This window comes from Ictidomys tridecemlineatus, chromosome 1 (genome assembly GCF_052094955.1).
Source record: "Ictidomys tridecemlineatus isolate mIctTri1 chromosome 1, mIctTri1.hap1, whole genome shotgun sequence".
NCBI lineage: Eukaryota > Metazoa > Chordata > Mammalia > Rodentia > Sciuridae > Ictidomys > Ictidomys tridecemlineatus.
The window spans coordinates 3,931,117-3,952,126 of NC_135477.1; the positions used below are offsets into that span (position 1 = coordinate 3,931,117).

The following is a 21,010-nucleotide window of genomic DNA, read 5'->3' on the forward strand; positions in this document are numbered from 1 at the left end:
CCAGGGGGGCCTGGCCCCTCTGCCCCCACTGCCCACAGGCCCCTCCTTCAGGCTGTTCCTCAAAACACAGAAGGTGGGGCTTTTCCTAATTTTGCAGTAATACTTTTTAAAAAATTTTTTGTAAATTCATAAAAATGCAGGAAGAAAATAAAATTTTTAAATACCTATAATTCTACTCTTTCCATGGTAGCCACAGTTTTTGGTATATTATTCTAAATTGTTTTTCGTGGCCATATCTACCTTTTTTGAAACAAAAATGTGATTATGCTGTACATTCTATTTTATAACCTGCTTTTTTCACTTGTCAATATAATTTAAACAAGTTTTGATAATTTTAAAAATATTTATTTTTTAGTTGTAGTTGGACACAATACCTTTATTTCACTTATTTATTTAATTTATATATATATATATTGTTTTTTAGTTTTAGGTGGACACAATATCTTTATTTTATTTTTATGTGGTGCTGAGGATTGAACCCAAGGCCTTGTATGTGCTAGGTGACCGCTCTACTGCTGAGTCACAATCCCAGCCCCAATTTTCAATTTTTTAGTATGCTCATCTGATGCTGTTTAAAGGATGTGAATTTGTAACATTCTGGCCCACCCAGGAGACCTCATGGTGCACTTTGATAAGTAAGGCTGCCAGGGACAGCCTCACCCAGCTGAGTCTTTGCCCACACCCATGACTGTACCCTTAGAATACATGAGGAGGTGTAAATGTGGGCAGCACTGGTGGAGTTACACCTGTGTGCACAGTTTCTCCATGTAGAGCAGGGAGTGGTTTTATAGCAAAACAAACAAACAAACAAACAAGCTCCCTGAGTTGGCGCCTCGCCACGCACGGTTCAGGACACATTCCGCACCTGAGCCCATGATCGCCCTCTGCCCTCCTCGGGCCTCATTCCTCAGTGTGTGGCCCACAGTTTTGAAGCTTTTCAACACAGTCTCTGTAAGAATCACCATCAATGCCGCTGTCCTGGGGCCCCCGCCTGCTCACAGCCTCTCTCCAGGGCCTGGAAGAGAGGGACACAGCTCATGGGCAGCAGGAGACACTTACGCTAGCCGTCACCAGCCTGCCTAGGGCCACCTTCCCCTATATGCTGAGGAGTCCACTTCTGCAATCTGCCCCTCTGTCCCCAGGGGGAGAGGGTGGGACCTGAGCAGGAAGGGTGGACTCCTGAGCCCTACACAACCCAGGAGACCAAAACAGATTCAGCGCTACAGGGCTGCCCTTCCCCGTGGGGCTCTCCTTTTGCAGAAGACAACCTGAGAACCAGGCATTCAACCTCTCCCTCCCCATCTACCTACCTACCTACCTACCTACCTGTGTCTCTATCTGTAGGCCTCTACCTGTATCTCTACCTCTCTCCTCCTCCTCCCTCAGCAATCAATGGCTTGATCACAAAGCCCTGAGGACTTTGTGGTCAGAATACATTCAGGCAGGTGGTGTGGTTATTGGGCATATAGAATGCTTGGCACAGCCCCTGGGAAGAGCTTCCCTACAGTTCCACACCACATCACACCTGCACACCAACACGCCACAACTGCCTCTGGCCACCACCCTCCCCTGGTCTTGCCATACACAAGTTCTGGATTGGAGAGAAGCTGTGGAAGGGTCTTTTAAACTATCAGTCTGAGTGCTTCACCCGGCTGCCTAAACCCTTCGTGGCTTCCCATCATCCCCAACACCAGTCCCCATGTATTCAGCCCCTCAAAAAGCCCTCTCCACCAGGGGCAATTCTCTCTACTTCTCTCCCCTCTCCACACTTATACTACTGTTGTATTAGTGTCTTCTTCATTGCTATAACAACACCTGAGGCTGGGCACTTTGAACAGAAAAGAGGTTTACTCAGCTCACAGTTCTCAAAGTCCAAGAACATGACACCAGCCTCTGCTCAGGTCAGGGGAAGGACTTCAGTCTATACCACAAATGCAGATGGCATTGTGTTGGGAGCACACACAAAACACACACACACACACACACACACACACACACACACACACACAGGAATCACATGATAGGAAGCAAGACAAAACAAGCTAAGACAATTAAACTCATTTTACCACGTTCTTGCAGGAACCAATTCAACACCAGAAGCCCTGTATTAATCCCTCCACAAGAGTGTAGCCATGATTTAGTCACCTCCTACCAGGAGATTCCTCTTTTTTTTTTTTTTTTTTTGAGAGAGAGAGAGAGAGAGAGAGAGAGAGAGAAATTTTTTTTAATATATATATATTTTTTTTTTTAGTTTTCGGCAGACACAATGTCTTTGTTTATATGTGGTGCTGAGGATTGAACCTGGGCCACATGCATGCCAGGTGAGCGCACTACTGCTTGAGCCACATCCCCAGCCCAGGAGATTCCTCTTAAAGAGTCACCCCTTCTGAACATCTTCAGCTTCCCACACCTGAACCTCTGGGGACAGTCAGTCCCAAACCACAGCGGCCAACTGTACACACACCTGCCCCAGACAGCACTGCTCACCACCACAGTGGCCACTGCCACACATGGACATTCAGACTGGATGTAAATCAGTGCAATGTAGTCTTGTGTTCTTCAGCTGCACCGGCCACACACCTCGTGCAGCCGTGACTTGGACAGCTTGGACGGCAGAGACGAGGACCTTCCCCAGACACCCCCACTGGATGGCAATCCGAAGCCTGGAGAACCTCGCCCATGCTCCCCAGAACCACAGCTTTCTCCCGAGTTCTTCCCCATCGTAACCGCTAGGATACTAATGAATCAGCTCCTGAGACGACCCCCAAACCAACGGTGAGCACCACTGTCCCTTAGGTTATTGGATTACTGTGTTTCTTGGAGAACCGACTCCTGGTGCACTAAGCTGATTACCCTCAGCCTTCTGCGTGGCGAATCCTAATCTCCTGGAAGCCTCTCTCTACCTGCATAAGGCCCCCGAGTCTGTCCTCAGGGTGTCCCTCTCAGCCTGGGGTCCTTCACTTTCTGACAGCTCCTGCGGCCCCAGGGTGCAGCCTCTTCCGTTGAACACTCTGTACCTCAGCTGGAACAGCAGGGACAGCAGGGGTCACCTCCTGTCACCACTGTTGAAGCCAGTCCCAGAGGCCACAGCTCCATGTGGCACACGTGGTCACCGGCTTGCAATCTGGGAGGGGGCTAATGCAGAACGCAGCCCAGTGGCAGAGTGGAGTGTGTGCTGGTGGCCTCGCGGCTAAGACGCGGAAGATGCCACTCGCGTGGAGAGAAGAAGCACTCACCTGGGAGAGAGGCAGCCATGCTGTAGGTGGGACCCCACCCAGCTGGGAGCTCTGGGAGGCAACCTGTGCGGGAGCTAGGGGGGCTGGGACCTGGAGCTCCCGGGGGGAGGTGGGGGGAAGAAGGAAGAGGGAAGGTCCAAGGGAAGCGGGCCCAGCAGCCAGCCCTGTAGCCCCAGCTACTCTGGAGGCTGAGGCAGGAAGATGGCAAGTTCTAGGCCAGCATCAGCAAATTAGCAAAACCCTGTCTCAAAAAAAAAAAAAATGAATAGCTGAGAATGCAGTTCAGTGGTAGATCACCCCTGGGCTCAATCCCCAGTCCAGGAAAAAGAGAGAGAGAGAGAGAGAGAGAGAGAGAGAGAGATAGGAGGGCGGGGGGGGGGGGGCAGCGTCTCCCGGTTCCCCTGGGGGAACCCGTGGTGGAGGAAGTCCAACCCAGGAGAGCAGCGGAGGACCCTGCAGTGACGCGCCTTGTCACCAGCAGGGGGCCGTCCCAGCAGGCTGCTCTGCAGTCCACAGAGCCACCAACCTCACTGAGAGCAGAGGACCTCCACGGGCCAAAGGGAAAGGAAGATGAAGCTGACTGTCCCCTAAAAGCAAAATGGGGGCCCAGACTTTCCATGGGCCATTGGCTGACCGGAGGGCTGGGCAGAAATCTAGGAGATCCACAGGTGGCAGTGGTCTGTCTGCATGGCCCCTGGAGACCCTGGGTGGGCACCCAGTGATCACGGTGAGAGGGGCTCCCGTCTGCGGGACTGTAATATGTCCACTCTGTGGGCATCTGGGAGGTCCTCGGAGACCAGATCAAATGCCTGTTGGCCGGGCAGAGAAGGAGGCGGGCATGAGAACAGGACCTGCGGCTGCACCCCGAGCTTCTCAGAGTGGAGCCAGGTGCTTCCTGGGGCTGCCCTCTGCAGAGCCGCAGACAAGGGGCCGCTCTGGGAGGCTCCCGTGCTCTGGTGCTTTGGTACCTGGACCAAGGGACAGGAGGGGCAGACAGAGTGGAGGTGACACTGATAAGACCAGACAAGAGCAGTTGCCCTTTCCTGACTGAGTCCCTTTTCCCAGCAGTTGCCCCTCCTTGGAGGCATCCTGTGCCTCCCCAGGTGGGACGCGACTGCCACTTCCCGTGCTCCCGGGCACGGCACCTGCCATCCTGGCCCCGCTGCCCAGGGCTGCCTGAGAGAGGGGCTCCTCCGTGTCTGTGTGACATGAGGCATCTCAGTGGCACAGGTCTCCTGCCCCACAGCTCAGGCCCCAGCACCTCCTCCACTCGCGCCTGGCCCTGAAAGGACACGCCCCCCCTGAGCCCGCGCTCTCCAGAGCGGACAAGGAGCAGCGTTTGCTTTTGAGCCACCAGAGAAAAGCCTCGTGTGGTGCTGGAGGGAGCAGGCGGGCAAAACTCCAAATGAGGGTGTCCTTGGGGACCAGAGGGTCATTTTCAGATCTTAGGAAACACCTATGATGCGAGTAGTGCCGGGCCGGCCAGGGGCGCACTCACGTGGCCTCCCTACAGGAGCGAGAAAGGCACCCCATCTGATCCCACTGACATGGTGACAGGAAGCAATGACATGAACATGGACCCTCGGGACCTTGCAGGGCACCCGGCCACGACCTGGCTCAGAGCCCCACACCTGCTTGTCTTGATTCCACCCCAAGACCCTTCACAGGAAGGTGAGTGGGTCCTGTGAAGAGCTGCCGGTTAGTGGGGTGGGAAGCCACCAGCTGTCCTGGCTGGTGAGTGTTTCTCACTGCCACCAGCTGGCCCCCAGGGGACAGCCTCACAGCCCAGCAGACACAGATGGGAGGAGCCTCTCTTCCCTCTGCAAAGAAAATGAAATGGTAGAAGCCATTCTGAGGAGCCCACCCCTCCCCGCCTCCAGCACCCCACAGGAGCCAGGTGCAAAAGATCGTCATCCACAGCAGGTCACACCCAGCACCATCTCCACCTCCAAGGTCCCCAGAGGGTGACGCCCCTGGCTGTAGCTCACCCAGCTCCAAGGTTCTTTCGACCTTCACATCCTACACCCCTGACGTCCTGATAAACCAGAGCAGCGTCCCCGCCACGGTGAAGCGGGAGTCCCTCTTCGTACCACATGGGAAGACACGCCGGAGACGTCTTCTAAAATGAAAGGGCTCTGGGAAGAGCGGTTCCCAGGTCTCAGACTTCAGAGTCAGAGCCGGGGTTACATTTGGGTTAGGTTTAAGGATAATCCACATGGGAGGATTTTTATAATTCCTTAATATGGGATAAATTGATAAAATGAAAATTTTCTAGAAGTAAAGATCATGTTCCTTTATCCTAAGGGGACAGAAGACAGTGGAAGCTTTAAGCCAGGGGCGAATGTGAGAAGGCAGGGCAGGAAGGAAGGCTGGGGTGGGCAGGGCGGGCCTCGGAGTTATTCCAGAAGCCACCCCAGTGCCCAGGGGCGTCCCAGCTCAGACTGCAGAGAGGCTCACAGCCCAGGCCCCTGCTCTGGGCTGGCACTCCCCCTGGGGAAACAGAGAAAGCAAGTAAAGGCGGAAGCCTCAGAGCCCGGCCAGGCGGGGCGCGGAGGGCACGCGGGTCCTTCTTGTCTTCCGAATCATTTGAACTTTTATTGGTGTTTCTCCAAGAGTTGGGTCCACCAGCACGGGATGGAGGGGGACTTCCAGGTGGCAGCAGAGGTGACAATCTCATGGGTACCCACCTCGGGAGAGCAGGAGAACCGTCACCTCCAGATCTGCAGAGCAGATCACAGCAAGCCCCAAAGTCTGGAACTCACCTCTCCAGGTGCTGCCACTCCGCCTGACCTGCAACCAGCTCCCCGGAAACCAAGGGCCTGTGGAAGCCCGTGGCCCACTGTCCCATGGGGCTCCTGGCTCCTGTGTGGCAGTGCTCAGCCCTTAATCGAGAGGTCAGTCACCTATTCACGCTGAAGAGGTCTGCTCAACACCAGGGACTCGCTGAGGCCGAGGGCCAGGAGAAGAGGAGCCGTGGAAAAGCCCATCCAGAGCTCTGCTCACTGGGGGCCCCTGGAGGACACCGCTGGAAACACACGGTAGCCAGACGGGAGAGTAGTGGGCCACCGAAGCCCAAACTCCCTCTCAGGAGTCCTCAGAAGGCTCCAAAGAGAGGTGACCTAGGACCTGGGGTTTTGAAGAATGAATGTTTTTCAGGCTGAGAAGAGGTGGAGAGGCGTTGCAGGCTGGGAGGACAAGAGACGCACCATCACAGAGCGGGGACCAGCCCAGAATGCCCGAGGATGGCTGCCCAGGTGTTCAGAGTGGCTGGAGCCCGGGTGCGTGGCAGGAGGGGCCGAGCTGTCTGGGGAGGGATGTGGGGACTGGATGATGAGACCCTTGCCAGCTGAAGCAAGGACCCTGGCCTTCCTCCGCAGCCGGGTCGGGTAGGGGGCCTCACAAGATTTACACAGATTTCCATGTATCAAGGTGCAGCTGGCACTGACAGGTGGCGGGCACCCTGGCAGGGACGTCCACAGGAGGCCACTGCCCAGGTCCAGGGCAAGATGGTGAGATCAGAAGCAAGGCAGGCAGTGGGCTGGGAGGAGAGTTGGGGACGTGGACTGGAGCGGCCATGGGGAAGTCAGGTGGGTCCCCGAGGAGAAATGTGTTCGTTTTCTATAGCTGTGACAACATTACCACAAAATTAGCAGCTTAAAGAGGGACATTTATGATAGCACCCACCTCTGTGGGTCCAGAGTCCCAGGGGAACCCCACAGGGATGTCTGCCGGGTCTCTCAAGCTCGCAGGAGAGGCCGCCACAGGCTTGGGTCTCAGCCGGTGGTCTGACAGGGCCAGGACCCTTCCCCCTCTCTGCTGGTTGTTGTAGAACTTGGTTTCCACTGGCTGCTGGCTGGAGGCCACCCTCCAAGTGGATCCCAACACCACCACCTGCTTTCTCACAGAAAGATGGCTGCCGGGGAGGGAGTGACAAGGACCACACACAGACAGGGTCTTCTCAGGTTGAAGGAATGTCCTGAACTTAGGCTGTGGTGTTGGTTTCACAATTCTGTAAAGTTGCTCAAGATCGCTGGCTTAAAATGGGCCCGTGTCTCAGCAGGCCAGAGGCACCTGGATGCAGCTGTCAGTCTGGAAGCCACAGATGCAGGACGACACTGCCTGAAACAGGGTCAGTGGGCACAAGGCAGCTGCACAGAGGGAGGGGACACTTGCTCACGGCACTGTAATCCACCTTCCTCTGCAGAAGCACCTCAGACCCAGAGAGCAGGGCTGATGGCCACCCTGGAAGGTGCTGGGCAAGAATGTGTGAGCCCCGTGTCCAGGAAGAGATGCGTGGACAGTGTCTCCCAAAGATGCAGTGCGCCCCTCCCCCTCGCTCACCCAGTAAACACACTGGGAACCTGCAGGTGCCAGCTAGGTCTTTGGCCCCAGATTGCTGACGGGCCAGCGTGGAGGCACAGAGGCCCCATGAGGACCCAGCTGCCTCAGTGGGAACGTGTCCAGGGTGTCAGCAACAGCCTGGTCCACCCCAATCAACAGGAAAGTTTGTTCCCTCCCTGGCTCTAGCCTGTGGCTTTCGGCAGCCCTGACCGTCTCCGGTGGAAGCTGTGGTGGACTCCAGGTGGCGCACATGATGAGCCCAGCTTGTCCCTAATTAGTTAAGCCCAGGAGGCAGCCACTCATTCGCCCTCTCTGCAGCCTCACTGTGGGGCCAGCGCCACATCTCGCTGCTAAATGTAACCAGGAGAATCAGGTACTCAGGGACTCAAGATGAGAGGTTTGGGCCCCCTCCCAAAGCCAAAGGAAAAGCCTGTGGCCAGAGAGAAGGAGGTGAAGAATTTGTGGCAGGATGACAGCGCCTGACATTCCCGTGGTCCATGCTGCGTGCCAGCAGGACCCCACGCGCTCCGCGTATTTACAAAGCATGTCATTGCCTTTGCTGCTCATCCCAACCCTAGAAAAGAGGCACGAGCCCATCTCCCAGATGAGAAAACTGAAGCTCGGGGTCAAGCCCTCTTTTCCATCCTCCAGGCCCACTAACCAGCAGCTACGTTTCTCCTTGGCCCTGCCTGTCCAGGTACATGCAAAGCTCCCTCCACCTCTGCATGACATTTCCCATCAGTTGTCACAGAATGCATTTAGATTGTTTTCTTACACAGTACATGTTCTCAAAGCATTCACCTCACTTGTTTCTATGATTACATAAAAGTCCAAACAAGTTGCAAGGCAAACTAGAGGTCATTTTAGAGCCACACAACCCAGCTAAGTATTTTAAGTAGGGCCCAGGATTATGAGTCACAGCTGTGAGTGACAGGGAGGCCGATAGAATTACACACTCAGCCTGGAAGGAGCAACAGGCGAGCCCAAGCCCTAGTTAGAGAGGCAAGAGAGAGACTGCAGCCCGACAGGGGCGCCACCTGCCCTGGTGAGTTGGCAGGCCGCCGCCAGGCAGCCGCGGCCCTGCCCTGCTCCCGCAAGCTGCCCTGTCTGATGAACTCAGGCTGAAGGCAGGACGGTTTCTCAGACACCTGACAAAGGCTGTTTCCAAGGAAGGGTTCTATGTAGTCCTTACACACGACCTGTGTATTTTCTCTCCTGGAATCCGATACCTCTGGAAACCCGCCAGGCGCGAGTCAACGGGGAGGGCGAGTGTGTAAAATGGGAAAGGGAAACTCGGGCAGGAAGGTGCTGGCGCAGAATTGCTGCCGGGTGAATTTCTCACTCTGCAACGGGGACCGGATGGGGCCCTGGATGTCGCAAGGGCCTCAGGCTGACATCCAGTGTTTGCACAACCCAGGCCTGGCCCAGGGAGGCAGCTCGCCAGGGAGCTCTGGCCGGCCCAATAGAAGTGACTTCTCCCCTGCACAGCTCGGAGCCGGGGCCATCCCACACCACTGGCTGTCCCGCTGGCTGAGAAATCACGTTATTTAATGTTGTTTTAGAAGTGAATTTTCCAAACTCATCAATCAGTAAACCTATGTCCAGAGTGACATTAACGGCAATTATCGTTGTCAAGGCTCTTTAATTTTTTTCAAAGGACAGCTTAATCTACTGCACTGTGATGGATCAGGATGGAGGCCACTTATCATTTCTGAAAACGACACATGCAAAATAACAGTGAGATGTGAGATCAGGCCTTTGTTCTGATTTACGGCTTGCCTCTGACATTCTCTCATCTGCTCCCTCCTGCATCCATTCTACAACACCCTGTGTGCCTCGTGGGGGCAAGACCTCAGGGCGAAGGTGCCCAGGACAGCCCCACCCTCCCCAAGACCCAGACCTTCCTTGGAGGACACCATGAAAACTGTAGGCAGTGCTATCCAGCAGGGCACAGCACCAGGCACTGGGTGGACGTCCATCACAGGGATGGACCTGCCCCGGGTCAATGGGAAGACATTGAAGGACAGGCAAGAGCTGGCTAAGTCAGGAGGATGGTCCTGCAGGACAGAAGCCCAGGAGGAGTAGCAGAGGGAATCAGCAGAGCCTGGTGGGGAGACCCCACCATTATGGCCACACAGCTCAGAGCAACAAAAATCACCCCTGAGCCTGGGCCTGCGGACCCCAAAGGCAAGTACTGGGCTGCTTTGAGGGTCCCCAGGGTCCACATATTTGTCCTGTTTTGTGTCTGATGGAGAATGAGCAAGGAGAGGGATTCGGGGCACTTTGTTCAAAGCGGTCTCCCCAAGTGTGGCCAAGCCAGAACCTCCGTTTCCCACTCCGGCTCTCCAGTGGTTGCTTTCTTGAGCAAATATTCCCATCAGAAAACAGAACCACCATAAAGTCATCTCAACCACTGAGTTTATTTAGCACAGTCCAGCCCCAAACTGAAAACCCAAGGAGACTGTTAATTGAGCCTCAGCACAGAGCCCAGCAGGGCACGAGCCAGAGCAGGCCTGAGCAGACCTCCCGAGGTGCCCCCGACTTCCCCCGAGCCAGTTAATTTATTCCACATACAATCTCCTCCCAGCCTCCAGGGAATCCAGCTTCATGGAGGTCCTCTTAGTGGAGGATTTATCAAACCAGAGTATATGCATGGTATGAACATCAGATCCATTATCTAAGCTGTTGGTTTTAGTCGAAATGTCAAGAAATGATTTAGTATAAAATCCGTCACAAAAGCATTTATTAAAAAATCTTTTGCTGCTCTTCATCTACAAACATTTACTACCCTGCATACAAATGTCAGTGGTTCAGCCTAATATACTTCTTCATTATTTACTGTTCACTCCTGGATAAAAGCCAAAAAGGATGTCCACCAGGACTGCAGCACGGTACAGACCAGAGCTGCCCGACATCAGGTGGGGTGCTGTGGGGGCCAGAACACTGCACAGAGATCAGGCCTTCTCTGGGGAGCAGAGTCCTCCTCATGTCAAAGCTTCACTTACAAATGGAAGTTTATCAATGTATTACAAGGACTTTCCAGAGTAAACCAAACTAAATAAGGACATGACAGCTAACTGATCCATGCATGCCAGTGTACTTTTATCCAAATATAGAATTTATAAAAAAATAAACAATAATTAACCTGCTAGGTCCCCGCCTTAGTCCACAGACCCTGGATTGTCTCCATGGAGCTCCTCTCGTGTTGTCCAAATTCTCTAAGTTAAGCCAGTTCCCATGGCGTCGTGGGATTCTGTGGTGGGGAAGGGCTCTTCATCCTTCATACCTCAGCATGACACCCACCCTTCATTACCAGGAAACAGGGAGAGCTCCAGAGGATCTGAGCAGCCTGTCAAGGTCACACAGCTGGCTGGTGACAGAAGAGCTCTAGAACCTTGGATGCGTGATTTAGGATTAAATGGATGATATTTGGCCCGGCTGGAGGGGAGCACCAGGGGATTCCAAGTCAGAGAGAGCGGCCAGAATAAGCAAACAAATATGGGCCATGGAAGCTCAGGGGGAGCTTGGGTTTCAGAGCCTCGGTTATAAGCATGAAAAACCACATTTCACCTCCCAGTAACCCCAGTCTGCTTTCTATCTTCCAAATCTACACCAGTCATGTCACACTTACAACAGGTTATCGATGCCTTCCTTACGAGACCCACGTACTCTGAATTGGCAAGGCAGCCATCCAGCTGTGAAACACCCTCTGCAGACAAATGGATATGCTCCAACCTGAAGGAGCCAGGCACGTTGTCCAGATCACCTGGCCATGGGGACCTGGGCTTTAGTGGAGCTGCACCCAAGGCCAGCTTTGGAACCTCAGCAATAAATGTGCATGCCATGCTCTCTGCATTTGGGGGTGCCTCCTGCTCTTAACTTGAGCAAACTTTGCCAGCATGAGAACCCCAGTCCCACCCCACCCTGGGCCTCAGCAGCAGGAAGGTGCTTGTGCCAGAGTTGTACCCACACCCAGTTTTGAGTGTCTATCAGACAGGGGTGTAGAGAGGGGAGGATGGAGGAGCTGCAGGACCAGCAGGGCAGGCCATGTCCCCAGTCCCAGAGAGCTTCTTTGAACCTCCCTGGATGCTCTGGGGTAGGAGAGCTTGGAGCAGGGCAGGCTTAGACCGGAGAGGAGGGCAGACAACACCAGGTGCAAGCCCAGAGCACCCCTCCACCGTCACTCCTTGTCTCAACTCCTCATTCCCTTCTCTTCCCCTCCCTGCCTCACGTCATGAAGACCCTCTGCTGAGGGCACAGTGGGGTCAGAATCAGAAACACGACAGCCCCCAGCAGAAGCCAGCATACACTGAGTGTGTCCCCACCCGTTGCTGGGCCCGCTGCCGTACAGCTCCCCAGGAGCAGACACAATTGTTAGCCACCTCCTCCTTTCCAGAGCCTTCCACAGTCTGATACTTGCACAACCTGCTGTCACTCTTGCCCTCTGCCTCCACAACCCGAGCTACAGGCCAGGAGGCAGGGACTGTGGACCCTGATGGCCACTGGAACCCTGTGCCTGACGACCCCAGGGAAGGCCCCTGACGGCCAGAATGGGAGTCCAAGATTGCAGAACGTGGCGGCTCCCAGGTCTCCCCAGCAGGAGACAGGATCAAGCTGTGGTGAGGTTAGCCACATGTCCCTCTCCCTCCTCCCGCCCGCCCGTGTCTCTGGCCTCTCAGGCCCCCTCTCAGGCTCCTGGAGAGCAGCACAGGCAGTTCCCAGCTCTGAGGCAGACGTGGCCCCTGCTCTTCCTAGACTGTTCCAGATTGAGAGATGCCCAGGTCTTGGTGCCACCTGCAGCTCCCCTTGTGGCAGGTGTGGCTCCGGCTCGTCTCCCCGGGTTGAAGAATTCGGCACCCTCAGCTGCAGCTCCCATGCACTGATCTTCCCAGCGTGAAGTACATCTGTATCACTTAAAGGAGCAAGCTCAATTATTTAACTCTACCTAGATTTAGTTCAAATATAAGAGTTACAGTGTACATCTGAGACTTCTGGGAAATTGATTTTTCTGCTTAAGATCATTTCATAGGGTTTAGCATGAAAACCAAATCGGGCGCAAACCGATCTCTTAGTAGATACTGAGCTTGTTTCCTTTCTCCAAAGACTGGCTGAGGCCAGAGTCCTGCCCCTGCCCCTGCCCGGCCGTGTGAGTGGGCTGATGTTCAGGATGTTCACAGGCCGAAGGGCCTGCCCGCAGTCTTCTTTAGAGCAGCCATGGAGCCTTCCCTCATCCCAGCACCATGGACCGGACATGCCCAGGGACCACTGGAGACCAGGAGGGACCGTCAGCACACATCGATGTCACAGCCACCCTCTCAGGACACCTGGGGAGCTGAGAGGGCTGGAGGAGGGGTGGGGTTTCTGGGGCTTCTCGGCCATCGCCAAGTGGTTTCTTTGGTTTCTCCTGAGAGTCAGCACTGGGGCCAGGGAGTTTAGACTGAAACCTGTCACAGACGACACCGGGGTGCTTCCCAGGGTGCTTGGGCTGATCCTCGTGCTCACAACTAAAGCACTGTCATGGTTTCTGTGAAGATGCTCTGTGCCCTTGAGCTTCTCAGAAGAGAGAGGACCGTGTGGCCCTGTGAGGACAACGTCCCAAAGAACTTTACAAACAATGGCAGCCTAAAAAGTGGACATGGCGAGCTTTCAGATGAAGAGTCCTCGCAGAGAGCAAGAGCGCAGGCCCCAGGCACTGGCGTGGAGGCCCCGCTCTCCCTGCAGGTGGGTCCCTGATTGATTCCCTCTGGGGGGAGATGTGCAAGCCAGGGTGCCGCTGGAGTAGGATTATCCCAACCGGAGAGATGTGGGCAGGGTGTGCTTCAAAGGGAGAACTCAATCAGAACCAGTCCCTCTGCCACCCGTGGGCCACGGGGGCTGCTCTAGGCCCAAGAGTCTCTGTCTGTGATGAGCAGCACGTTGGCTATACCTGCTGGTGGGCAGCAGGGACTCCCAGCAGTAACTACAGCCCCTGGCACAGAGCAGGCACCCAGTAAATGATGGTAGTCACCTGTTACTTACTGTCATCGTCAACACGCGTGCAGCACAGTGCCTCGCCCATCCGAATAAAATACAAAGAAGAGAAAGAAACAAACACAGTTCCCTGTCCTCTACCTGTGTTCTCCCCAACTTAGATGAAATCTAACAGCCCACTAAAGGCTCCCAGTGACCTTGTACGCGGCAGCAAAGATGGGGCTCAAGAGCAAAGCCCAGGGATACAGGGACCTCAAGGTCCCTGATGCCTCACAGCCACCGTTAATCTGACCTGGGCGATGGGGGTGCACTCAGAGCCACTCTCTCTAGCAAGAGTGACCAGCAGAGCTTTCCACGATAAAGAAAGCACCTGCATCTGTGCCAACCTGGGCAACCATGGGCGGCTGCTGGGCACCTGAATCCTGGAAGAGCCACTGGGAAAATGGAGGCTTAAGTTTCATGTAACTAATTAATTTAATAGATTGACTGGTAATTAATCAATTAATTGATTCCATTTAAAAGCAACCTGTAGGGAAGGGATACTGCTTTGGGCATCCTGATTCTAGCACAAGGCTGGAGAGGCTGGCCGCTCTGAGGCCAGGGTAGTTAGAAGGTGCAGCCTGGGCCTGCACAGCCTCCAGGGAGCAGCTGTCCTCTCCAGCCCAGGCTCCTGAGGTGGAGGCTGCTGGGAACACTGTGTCCAGCCCCTCCTGCCTCGTGGCTCCAAGGCAGCCAACTCAGCACAATGCAGAGTGCTCCTGCACAGGCAGGCTGCCCCCCTCCTCTGTGGCTGTCTTCTCACCTGGGTCTTCCATCTGTCCCCCAGGCAGACTCTCTAGTCCCCACCCTGAGCTGTTTCTGCCCCGTTTTCTCAGGGGCTGTAGGGGTTGGAGACAATCTTCACCCACCACAGGGCCTCTTAAGAACAGCACCCTGCACATACAGAAGAATGTTCTGACAACTTGCTCACGGCAGATGGTCGAGATCAAAGAGCAAGCTCAAGTGCCAATGGGGGTGTGAGGCTGCTCGAGGACCGTCCTGACACTGAGCGCTGGCAGCATCTACAAGCTCCAGCCAGCAGCGGGGCCAGAGCTAAGCCCCTCTGCTTAAGGAGGGAGGGATCCAAATACTCAAGAGTGACCCTGCAGAAAGGGAAGCAGGGTGGTCACATGCAGGAGGGCCCAGAGAGGAGCGCCAAGGACAGTGTGGTGGATGGCAGGTGGCAGTGTGGCTGGACTGACCAGGGCCCCATCAAAACTAGTGTGGGCAAGCACATCCCAAAGGCCAAAGCCAGGCCCTTCCACTTTTGCACAGCCACAAACTGGGAGTGTGTATTACATTTGTCAAGGGCAGAAAAAAGTCAAATGAATGATAATATTTCATGACACATAAAAAGTCTATGAAATTCCATTTCAGTACACATAAATAAACTTGTGAGCATGTAGCCACACTTGTGTGTTTCCACACACCCGTGCTGGTCTTCAGTCTTCAACGGCAGGGCCTGGGCAGGAACCTGAGAATACCTGGCCCTTACAGAAGAAGGCTCCCGGCTGCTCTCCAGCTCCTCGGGAATCTCCAGAGCACCACCACGGACCCAGACACACAGGGCACCAATAAAGGCCAGGCAGAGGCACCCTCTGGGTAGAGAGGAAGGTCACGGCCAGCATTAGCATTCCTAGGGCTTTCCTGTGCCACACACTGTTCAGTGGACACACACATCACACACCTCACACACACCATATACACATCACACACACATACACACACATACACACCTGTCCTACGGAACAGAAAATAAAAACTATTTATAGCTTTTAAAATATAAATAAAACTTATTCCCATATTAGAAATTATTTCTTAAAAGGCAGCAAGGCCCAATATTTGGAACTATAAATTCTAATTTCTGCAGCAGAGAAATTTCCACCTGGAGCTTTGGCATCACCTGGGGAGCCCAAAAGTCTCTTGGACAAAAGACCAGGAGCCAACTGGGAAAGGCAATGGCCAGATGGCTCCAGACAGCCTCAGATCCCCACCAAGAACGCCCCTGGGTGGGAAGCAGGCAGTGTAACACAGCACGACGCTCCTCAGGGAGGGTTAGGAAGAGCTTCAGAAAGTCAGGCCGTGTTTCCTCAAATCTCTCTATTTTATAATCTGACCACTGGCAAAGCCAGGCCAAAATGGAATGCCCAGGGCTCAAATCACAGGCACAGAGTTGGGTCACCTCCACAATCTGACAAAAGACATTGTCTAGCCACGCCAAACAAGGACGGGCCTAAGACAGGTAGGCAGAAGAGGGCACACACAAGATGTGCTCCGTGTGAGGTTTCAAACGGCTTAGTGACAGCTCTGAGAACCTGTCTGGGGATAATTTTATGGAAAAGCAGTCACAGTGATATCAATTAGGAAAGCAAGGAGGATGTGTGTTGCCATTTTCAGAGGGAAAGGGCTGCTTGATTTTCCTGGGTGTGCTCTCTCATAGCCACTTTGAAGACCTCTCAACTGAGAAGGGAAATCCAGTTCTGACAGGTTCCCCACATGTTCCTCCCATCACTTCATCTTTCATCCTCCACTAAGTGCGGCACTCAGAACCCGGGTGGGGCTGGGGCCGAGAGCTCAGAGCCCCGCCTCCCCGGAGTCCTTGGCACTTGCTGGAGTGAGTCCCACCAGCCCTTCCTAGAGCCTCAGCATGCTCATCTGTGCAGTGGGAATGAAGCCCAGCCTTGCCGTATGCAGCGAGCCTCTGCTGAGATGAAGAAGTGAGATTGCTAAGCAGAGGGGGAATATGGTTATATTTATCACAACAGTAACCGAATGAGGACCAGGGCAGGTGGGAAAAGCACCCCGAGTGTGTTTGTCCACCAGCACCCGCAGACTCTCCCTGATCTAAATGGGGGATGCCAAGTGTACCACTTGGAAGCCTGGAGGTCGACTGCCACACACATAGACCAAGTGCCTTTTGTGGCCTCCGGCCCCCTCCCCTAGGAAAGTACAAAAGGCCTAGAGTCTGTCTAATTCCGCTTTTGTGCTGTCTCAAACCAGAAAATGCTCACAAAACAAGAAAACTATATTGACACAATCCCCAAGATAGAACAGGGGAGAGATTTTGATGGGGAGACAAGAGCAGAATGCTGAATCTCCTTAATGGTGAGTTTACATCAGCCCAGAGTATCTTCAACATACCAGCTTTAGAAAACACCACACAAAAAGGAGAGCTGGGTTCTGCGCTCTGTGACCAGGAGAGGGTTGGCCACAAGTGTGTGTGCTCCCGCCTCTGGAGGAACAGCACAATTCTCACCACAAGGGCTACTGTGAGTGGCTTGCACAGGCTAATATCATATGAATAGAGATGTTTTAAATGTATTAAACATTGGTCCCTTTTTTAAGAGATTACACTGACAGAGCCTTCCTTAAACATTATTTGAATAAAGCCTCATTACTCACAGTCCAAAGAAGTTCATTAGGAGGAGATGGCTTTGGAAAGAAATCAAGGAGCTGGCCTTTCTTCTCAGCAGTGAATTACATTAGCAACTTCCTAGTTATTTAAATCTTGAAATAAAAGATGTAAACGCTACAGTGACATCTTAAGATCATTGCGAAGGCAGGTCTTGCATGCACAAAAATGCCCAGCTGGTCTGCAGATAAAACAGATTGATAATTAGTTGCAAAATGTAACATTTCATCAAGAATATTTTGAATAATCCAATTTATCTTTGTCAGATATGCAGCACATATTTTTCTGGGGAGCAGCTTTGTTCTTTAACATAATATTATAATTTCAGGCTGCTAATGAAGGCGCCCGCCGGCCGGCCGGGCCTTGATGTGCAGCGTGGCGGGGAGCGCGCCGCGGCCCGGGGACCCGTGCGCCCGAGCGCGCCGCGCCCCGCTGCCGCCACCTGCCCGCCGCGGCGCGGGCTATGGGCTGCGGGCCACGGGCCGCGGGCGATCAAAGGGCCGGCGGGCGGCAGGGAGGGCGCCCCCGGCGGGCGGAGCGCGGGACGCCGGGCGGGGCTCCACCGACTCGGCTTCTAATTAACCGCCGGAAACGCGCGCTCGCGGCCGGTGGCGATGGCGGCGGCCGGCGGGCAGCGGGCGCGTGTATGCTGGCGGCGTGGCTGGGCCTCGGGCTTCCCCAGGGGCGCGCCCGGGGTGCACCTGGCTGGCCTTACCGCGAGCGGGAGGGCGGCCGAGAGCTGGGAAGGGCCGCGCTGGTTTGCAGGTGACCACAAGAGCTGAAAACGCAGGCTCCAGGATGTCCCCGCGCCCAGAGACAGCCAGGGCCCACGCGCTGGTCCAGCCCTCCCGGGGACAGCTGAACCTCAACGACGAGGCGATTGAGACCCAGGACGTCCGTTTTTGACTGAGAGCTACCAGCTGTCTTCCCCAGAGCCCCGCGCTGCCCAAGAGGGAGCCTCCTTTTTCACCTGAGAGACTGAGAGGCCTGAGCTCCGTGCTCAGCGGTTCCGCAGAATGGACTGCGGAGGGGACAGCGGAGCGGGCAGCGGAGGGGGAGTGTCGGCATAATTGGGAAAATTAGCTGGCTCTTCCCAAAAAGATCATGATGAAGTTTAGCGGAACATGGAAAACCCCAATACCAAGACGTCAACCGTCAGGCACGTGCTAGATGTGCCGAATGTTTATTTCCCTTAGAATTTTAGCACTTCGGCTGTGTGTGTGCAAACGTTGCTGATGGTGCATCTGTGCTGGAGTTTGGAAGACTCCGCTATTTTCATGAGCAATTTGATTCTTGCACCAAGGTTAAAATTTCTTATTCTTTAGTATAAATCGTGATCCATAAGAGATGGACATTGCTGTCTCACCTGCCCACCTATGAAAGAACAATGCAGGTCTGTTTTAAATCCCTCTCAAGAGACTTGACGCCCGGCCCCCCCAAGAGACAGGCATTCCTGGCCACCTCCGCTGATGAAAAACAATGACAGCAAATGAGTGAATGATAAAATTCAGAAAAATTGGAAACATTGACCTGCTCACAAAACCAAACCCCAGGACTGCTCACTTTGAAGAGTAGCACCTAAGCAGGGCTACTCTTTGTAGGGCTGTTTCTGTCCCTGTCATTGTGGACTACATTCCTTGTTCTCAAATACTTCATGGTATCAGGGATGGCTGTGGTCTGCATGCCGAGGGCATGGAGTCCAGCCTTTCCCTGCACATGCAGCTCTTGGAATACACCGCCAGTGTCATTCAGCGGGCACACTCTTTAAAATCCTGACAAGTCGAGTTGTCCCTTCCGCTTTGATTTCTGCTGCGTGTTGTCACCAGTAAGCATATCTTGTCCAGGCTTAAAAGTCAGGACTGTGATCTTTTTCAAGTCACCTTCCCTGGGTAAACTCTGGTTTGGTTTTCTCTGTGCCTCCTGACCAGCTGATGGTCCATGAACTTCACTTTCTCTTTTCTCTTCCTTCTCCCTGGACTACCAAGACCCTGGGAGTCATGGAGGATAGCCCAGCAACCCCAAGAATGGCCAGGAGGACAGTGTGCTCTCGGGTTTCCAGCCAGTACCCTCCTGACCCGCACAGTTCCCATTCTGTCCTGAGTTCCAAGGAGGATGAGGTGACAGTGCGTGTCTTGGTCAGTGACACCCTGTGCTGGCTCCAAGGAGGGGGCTGATGCTCAGCTCCTCTGCAGAACCTGCTCCCTGCAGAGGCTCTGGGCCACCCACCCAGGCACCCGAGCTGACACATGGGTTTCTTTTTCTTTTCTGGGGATTGAACTGAACATAGTACTCCACCACTGAACTATACCCCCAGCCTTTTTATTTTTTACTCAGACCCAGGATCTTCCTAAGTTGTCCAGGCTGCCCTCAAACTTAAGGTCCTCCTGCCTCAGCTTCACAGGTTGCTGGGATTACAGGCATGTGTCACCACACTCAGCTGACATGTGGGTTCCTACCACTCCGTTTCCCTGAGCCTCGGAAGGAGGCCATCAGAAATAGTGGGAAACCCACTCTATCCTGACTCCTTCATGTCAACCAGCTCTCCTCCAGAGTCAAGCACTGCTTTGAAATATGTGGGTGAGGGCCTGTAGCCCAATCCCCAATTTTAGGACAAGGCAAAGACCTTGAGTTGGCCAACTACCCAGCACCCACTGCCCTTGCAACCCACTGCACTGAGTCATCCCTGCCCAGATGAGTATCCCTCCAAACCTGGGACCAGGGACCAGGGGCAGGTTTCCTTTGTCTCTGACTCTTCAGTGCCCCTGTGCTCAACCACAGAGCAGACACCTGATAGATGAAGACTGGTGTCAACTAGACAGCTTCGTTTGGGACCAACAGACCCCAGGGACAGACAGAAGCCAGCCTAGCCCCTCTCCTTCAGGCCAACCACAATACTCACCAGAATGACATGAACACAAACCCTGCTGTTCCTTGGGTTTCTTGGAGGTGACAATTGCCATGCCTGACTCAACAAGCAGGAGCCCCATGCTCTCAGCAGGTTCCTGTCACCAAACAGGCAGCTGTCAGAGTGGGGCATGGCTGTACCCATGTTACTTTGTCCCCACAACCCAGGAGGATGCCACCCACTCACACTGAGGGTTCTGGGCCCTCGCCTTCCCGCCTCCTTTCCCCAGCGAGCGCCCTGCTCTGTAGAAGCTGCAGTGTTCCCAGAAGCCAAGGCTCTGCACACCACCATCCTCCTCACTGCTCATGGTTGACCCCTTAGATGGGTCCTTGCTTGAGAAGGGCCACTGTCCCCACGGTCAGTGGCTCCACCCCACAGAGTGCCTCCTCCTGCTGGTTCTGGAGAGCCGCCTCAAGCCTCATCGTCCACACACCTGTGAGCCACCGCGCCCCTCAGCACAGGGCACAAGTCTGCTGGGGACTGCTGTGGCACCCGGGGCTGGTGGCACCTATGCCTCCCTCCACCTTCCTCCACCCAGTGGCCCACAGGGCCAAGCGAGCAGACCATCATTGGTGTGTCCAGGTCTGGATCCCCTTGGTCATCAGCCAGGAAAGAAGATGCCCAGCCAGGACTCAGGGGCAGCCCCGGCCTCTAGAAGCAGAAGGCTCTGATTGGAAGTGTGAAGTCTGACACACCTGTGGCTCACCAGGTGGACCCAGTCTGAGGCTGGACGTTCTTCCTGCTGGCTTCTGTCTGGCTCCACGTGGGGAGGAGGCACAGAAGGTGGGGGAGACCTGGTCACTGACAGCCGGCAGAACGGGATGCCTGAGCCGCAAGGTCTGCTTTCCTCAGTGCACAATGTCCCATCACTGCAGATGGCAATGTTTCATCAGGGCCAAGCTACCGTGGGAAGAGTCAGGCTGCTTCTCTGCAGCCCTCATGACTCAACATCGAAGAACAGCCTGGTGGCTGGCTGGCTCGGGATTGGCTCAGGTTCTGTGTGAACTGGGTGTGATCCAGCAGCCCCAAGTGTAGTCCAGGGTGCAGAAAGGCCCAGCGCCTGTCTCTGACCAGGGAGAGGCACCTGCAAGATGGAGGCAGTGCAGC

General features: G+C 54.4%; 1 long non-coding RNA gene across 11 annotated transcripts in view; it reads right to left on the bottom strand.

The window, feature by feature from the left end:
* Window positions 1-9,978: 9,978 nt before the first annotated feature.
* Window positions 9,979-21,010, bottom strand: part of LOC120885597 (uncharacterized) — a 54,891-nt gene continuing 43,859 nt past the window's right edge. For 10 of the 11 annotated variants that reach the window (XR_013427009.1, XR_013427001.1, XR_013427002.1 and 7 more), the window contains 4 exons: window positions 20,599-20,987; window positions 19,898-20,000; window positions 16,989-17,179; window positions 9,979-15,184 (listed from right to left, as the gene is read on the bottom strand). This is a non-coding gene — a long non-coding RNA (uncharacterized LOC120885597). The remainder of the gene's footprint in view (window positions 15,185-16,988; window positions 17,180-19,897; window positions 20,001-20,598; window positions 20,988-21,010) is intronic. The other variant, XR_013427011.1, reaches the window with a different exon arrangement.